The sequence below is a fragment of the Empidonax traillii genome, unplaced genomic scaffold (genome assembly GCF_003031625.1).
Source record: "Empidonax traillii isolate 1590-97213 ecotype Southwest subspecies unplaced genomic scaffold, ASM303162v1 scaffold377:size560545, whole genome shotgun sequence".
Classification (NCBI taxonomy): domain Eukaryota; kingdom Metazoa; phylum Chordata; class Aves; order Passeriformes; family Tyrannidae; genus Empidonax; species Empidonax traillii.
The window spans coordinates 332,673-338,856 of NW_020955570.1; the positions used below are offsets into that span (position 1 = coordinate 332,673).

Below are 6,184 nucleotides of genomic sequence, written 5' to 3' on the forward strand. Positions count from 1 at the left end.
CTGTGCAGCACTCCTCACTCCCTACACTGCAGGGCTCATTAGCTGTGGGTTGAGCGAATTACCTACTAAGACTCTGTTGCTGCCTGATTATAAACTTGGCACAAACAGACCCAAATTTGGCAATATACTACATGCTGGATGTCTGCTGGACGGGTTTTTTTTCCCCTTGCTTTGTTGCTGTTTTGGATTTTTGGCATGACGTCAGCCAAAATTTTTCAAGCTAATTCTGAAGCAAGGCATGGGAAAGTGGAGTGATTGTTTGTGTGAAAAGCTTCTGGCCGCTCCTTGAACAGCTCAAAAGGTTTTGTGATTTGGACCATAAACTTGCAAGGTGTCAAAGCAAAATCTTTGTGTTTTGATCTTTGCAGAAAATTGCCAAACAAGGATAAATTACTAACCTCTGAAAAAAAACCCCTCTCAATTTGCATGAGCTCACTAAGGAAGTGATGCTTCCCAGCAACTAAATTCCCACCTACAACACCCCAGGATCCCACTACCAGTTGGGTGGGACCTGCCTGCTCCAAGCTGCACTTATACTTTAACATTAAATGATCAGAGCTGGACATGAAACCAAGTGCAAGGCTGTTCCACATCTAATTCTGTACTTCCAAAGGGTTGGATGGCCCTGTATGACATACATGTTTGTATTCAGTTCTCTAGATGGAAGGGAGGGGAACATGAAGTATAAGAGCATACCAGTGTGATGGAACAGGAGTTCTTGTACCAACTGTACCAATGCATATACAGAAAAGAGCAATGTTGATGTAACACTCCCTAAAGCAACACCTGAATTTTCAAACTTAATGTTTTTCTTTCCACAGAGCTTATTATGGAGGGCTTATTATTTGGAGGGCTTATTATCTCAATTTAAAACAACATGAACAATTTACCACTTGCTAAATCCTATCATGGATGTTCAAGCTGCTGTAACATGATCCACTGCAAACATCTCTGCCAACTGAGGCAACTAAAAAGGGTGAGGTACAGCTGCGTGTAGTGCTCTGCTCCACCTGCTGTTTAATTGTTCTTCCCTATTTCTCCTGCGATGGCTAAAGTAAGAGAGAGATCCACAGAGGTGGCCCACAGACTAACTCTCTTTTGCTGAGCAATTCCAACAATTGGATCACCTCAACCTCAGGGGGAAAAAAGAAAAAAAAAACTCTAATAAATGAATTACCAGTGAAATGTAGGAAAAGACTTGGGAAAATTACAGAGAGAGACACAAAGATCTTTTCTGCAGGAGGCTGGAACATAATCTCTTTGTGTAGGGTTATCTGATTTAATAAACTGAATACAAGTATAACAATGCTTCACAGAGAACAGACTAAATCCAGTCAGGTTGGGACTGGACACATGCAGTTCTGGGCAGGGGACAAACTGCATTTCTTAGAAATGTTATGGACCAGATACACTCAGCAGCACCAAAACGCACATCTTCTGCACAGACTAGACTGGAAGGAAAGAAACAGACTTAAATGGAAGGAATTACAAGCATTGCATAGAAAATCTTGGTAAGCCCCAAATATATTAAAACGTTTCAGTGTTCCTCACACTTTTCTTCCTAAGGAGGAAGACAATCTTCAGCCCATAGGAACAAATAACGATGGTAGGCAACAGAAACACGCTATGAGGCACATCAGTGCCCAAGTTAATGATTCTGGAAAACTAAAAGCTACTAGAAATAGGACCAAAATGCACCAGGTCAGCCCTAATTACAGAGAACAGCTAATGATTCTGGCAAGGTCTCTTGTGTGTATGGCAGAGCACAGGTAACAAAGCAAAAGTTACAGCTGGTTATTTTTGCAGTGAGAGTACATATTCCAAGCTCTTTGCAGATACTACATAGTTGCTCTATAATACTTTTTGTCAGAAACCTGACAAGTGTGAAGAATTACTAAGAGAAAATCAATAGCATTTTTGTAGGCATCAGAGATATAAATAGTCGTACCATACAAGTCAAACACTCAGGAATGCACAAGGCATCACAATATTTCTAAAGGTAAACAAATTTAAAGATACATAAAGATGCTGAAAATCTGGTTTTATACGATTTCTTAAAATCAAAGCAGTCATTACCTGCTATTTTTTGTTGTTGTTTGAAACAGAAGATAAACCTCACTGTTCTTAATGGGAAAAAACACACAAAAAAATAGCAGATGCGTGTCAGCAGTTGAAATCCAAATTTTCCATTATATATCTGAGCAACTAGAAATAGCTGAAGCCATTGCTTAAGATGTGCATTTGCTTCTAATCTACAGAGAAGTGTGCAAGTAGAAGCATAGCGTCTCAGATTTCAGATTGAAGCATCAAAAAGCCCTGAACTTGTGGGGAGGTATCCCTGTCTAAATTCAGAGGGCAAAGAGCCATGCATTTCCAGGCCCCAACATATACATTCAGCTTCGAGGCCTGTGTTTGAAACATTCACAGCTCTCCCAGGAAGAGGAAATCTATAGGAAATGGCCGAGTGCACAGTGGCACACCTGGCACGGGAAGATGGTCAGGTTTTCTGTACAGCAGTCCCTCTATTCAGTTCACTTTATCCTCCTCTGATCCTGATGGCTGTAACCAGCTACAGGGTCTAGATAGACAGGGACAGAACACCAAATTGTACAGCGTAAGTCAGGCTTAGAAATATAAAAAGTTGTTACAAAAGGCAAGAGTTTCAAGGGGAGTGAGGACTGGCAAAGAGCAGTCTGACCAGGGAGAGAAAATAAAACACGGATCACCCCAAGGTTATCTGTCCTAAGTCAGTCATGCTTCTTGTTACTCCTTGCAGTTGTGTAAGCATTGACGTGGAGGGGTGGCCATTCTGTGACTGCCTGCTGTGTGCTATGGTCAGTGCAACACTTACAGTGCCACGTGAATATCTGCTCTGAAATCTACAAGGGTGATTTACAGAAATCTCATCAAATGAGGGGTCTTCTCACACTGCCATCAGCTTAGCTGAGAGAGTTTTAAATTCAGCCAAGATTCCCCTCCCAGCATTCAAGTATACTTCTCCAATCAGCTCCTAAGTGCATTATGAATTTTTGATCTAGAGGCTGCATGACCTTTTTCTAGGACTTTGATACAAGATGAATAAATAACTGCTGAGCCTCTGAGCTCAGCTGCTATGTCAAGATAAATTCAAAATGTTTTCTTGATGTCCAATACTTCTTAGATTCAGTGGGTTAGGGACGGAGACTGGGCAAAACTTTTCCTTGTTTCACATTTTTTGCAATTATTTTTAAACTCCCTGGGAATTTGGAATGCCATAGCCAACCATACAGTGGCATCAGAGATCCTTACAGATGAGAAAGTCAAGGTCTTATGATTATTCTACCTCAAAATAAAAGATTGCAGTTTGAAGTGGGAAGAGTGAAAAGAACATCTGTGAAAACGAACAAAATTTGCAGTCTGTTTATGTACTATAATGGCTGGAGGAAAACAAATTCTAGAGCAAAATCCTGGAGCATGGAGTGGTACAAACCCAGCTCCAGACTGACTTGAAGAAATTCCAGGATGTTCACAATCCAGCAGTGAGAAGTACCTCTTTTCATTGATTTCATCAGTTTGTCAGCTAACCTTCCAAGTTTCAAGATTCATTCAACCAAGTCAAGCAGCCACGCTCTTCAAGTCTGAACTTCAACTATAGGTTGAGAAACCTCTGTGAACCAGATTGTGGAGTTTTTTCCCCACTAGCAGTTTTCTGCATCTGCGTGGCACCACATTTCAAGACTTCTCTCTCAGAGGCAGAGAAGATCCAAAGTTTGCACTGATCAACAGTGAACAACAAACAGCAACAAGGAAGCACTTTTTTCACTCTGAAGATGGTCAGACAGAACAGATGCCCAGGGGGACTGTCAATTTTCCAGCCAGCTGAATTTTGAAAATCAAGGCCCTGAGCAACCTGACGTAATAGGACCTGTTTCAAGTGGTGGTTTGGACATGATGACAGTTTGTTCCCATTTCTTGGCAGCTTGTTCCAACCAGAATTGTTCTATGATTCTAAGAAACATGCTTCTTCTGCCTCTTTCCTCTTGCTGTTCTTAGCTATGCTCTTTCATTAAGGTCAGCCATGGAGACTAGGCTGGTCTTAGCTGATGCATCTTTGAAGGGAAATTAGAACACAACCATCTGACTACTAGGTCTGCTGATAAAGCTTTTTCCTTGGTGTTACATGGCATCGCTATTTCTGAATTATGGCTCTCCTTCATCTCTGAGCACCATAGGTTTGTCACATCCCACACAAAGATCAGTTGATCTGTAAGGACACTGGACAACTTTTAGGATGAAACTGTCATTACTACCACCAAAAAGAATACTAGATATAGATCCCATCTTCTTTCATAGTAATCAAAGTCACCACAAAATCTCACGGACTAATGAACTCATTCTCTGGCCTAGGGCTCATCTTTGGCCCTACAGCTAAATTCTAGTTAAATATTTGTTCCTTGTACTTCTCAGTGTATGGATATAGGTGCAAACTTACAACATGAAAAAGTGTCAGAAAATATGACCCAAAGAGAGAAAATTGTTTAAAAGAATGAGCTGCAGTAGGGTTTAGCCAGGTATAGTTGTACAGGACTTTTCATCTATTTGGCCAGCTTCTCTGTAAAATTCTGATCTTGACTATCTTATCTTTTCTTACCTTATCTCTAAGAGTATATATTTTGCAGAGGGACACCTAAACATCTGCTAGTGAATCTGGATCTTTCTCTATGATGTAACAACCTCTGGTTTTTTTAAATGGCAGAAAAGAACAAGTGTTCTCACAGAGCCAGTCTTTCATTTTTAGTTTTCTACCCTGCAGGCTATCTGATTCTGAAGTCTTCTGCCAGTGGAGAATAAGCCAGTTTTCATCTGCAATCTGCACATTCTGCCTGGAGAAAAGACACCAGTCCAATACCCTGCTTGGCCAAGGGAAAGGAGAGACACAGTTTTTTACCTTTTTTCCATAGGTAATGGCGATTGATTGGTACTAGCCAGAACTGTATATGTTGATGGTTTCCTAGAGGGAAAAGCAAGATGAGCCTACAAACTGCTCCAGATCTGCTGCCCTTTTTTGCAGGTTGAAAGCTTTTTCTCTGAATTACTTCCCTCTAGTTGGGGCACGTCACTAATTACCTCCTGTTCTTCTCTGTCTCCTTCTGCAAGAGCAGTGCAGCTCAACAGCACAGACACATGACACATGATGTGCCATATTCCCATAGCAAGGTAGGGCTGGAAGTCTGTAGGAAGTTGATGCCTCTGGAAGTGTTGCATACAATACAGCCAGACAAGCAGCAAAGCTTGTCACGTGGCATGTAAAGGAGGAATAGAAAACTGATATAGTATACAGGAGCATTACCTATCTTTCAGACATAAGCAAACCATCCTAGTTCCATATGGCAAGTGTGCCAGTCAGACATCTTGGAAACAGATGGAAAGATTTTAGAGTGATTGGACACCCTGACCACTTTGGGAAGCATGTATTCCCTCTGCATTACTTTTGCTCTTGATCTTCTATACAACTAGCATGCTTTTTTTTTGTACCCTGTGTTTTTAAATTAGACTTTTTTATTCTTTCTATTCTAGGTTTTAGCTCAACCACTCTTCAACAGAATGGAACAGCTACAAACACAAAAGCAGATGCCACTGGAGCAAATGAAAACACATTCTTCGCCCTGAGGCCCAGCATGCTGTTCTCTGTCAATGCTTCTCATACTGTGAGTCTCCACACCAGAGGAAGAAAAACACATATCAACTATAAAATCAACTATCTCTCTGTATTTCCAGTCAGCTAAAAAAAAAAACCAAACCAAAACAAACCTGAAAAAAGCTAAAACAAAACTTTCTGAAGTTCTCATTGAAAACCAAAATTGATCAAGACAGCACCACTTACCAAAATTTCCCCCCCAAAGAGAGTAAGTTTACATTCACCACATTTCCTCAAAAATGGCTCGAAAACATACCCTGTAAAATAAGAGAGAAAGGAAAAGACATAATTAGTGACTGGAGCACCACAAATTGTGTTACATTTTTTTCTCACTCTGCTAATATCTATCACCGTCTTCCACTATTTTTCCTGTTTTAGGGAAGGGTGTAATTGGATTTGAACCTTCACAACTAATTATTGAATTCTACCAGTATTATGCAAAATATTAAAATAATTGCAGGACTCCCTCAGACTGCTCAGACACATCACTGTCACTGATACGATGGC

At 40.7% G+C, this 6,184-nt stretch overlaps 1 protein-coding gene across 4 annotated transcripts in view; it reads right to left on the reverse strand.

Moving 5' to 3' along the window:
* The window catches only part of FYN (FYN proto-oncogene, Src family tyrosine kinase), an 83,127-nt gene extending 77,191 nt beyond the window's left edge, over positions 1-5,936 (reverse strand). For all 4 annotated transcript variants that reach the window (XM_027893041.1, XM_027893042.1, XM_027893040.1 and 1 more), the window contains exon 1: positions 5,864-5,936. The gene's annotated coding sequence lies outside the window, so the exon portion shown is untranslated. The remainder of the gene's footprint in view (positions 1-5,863) is intronic.
* Between the last annotated feature and the right edge of the window lie 248 nt (positions 5,937-6,184).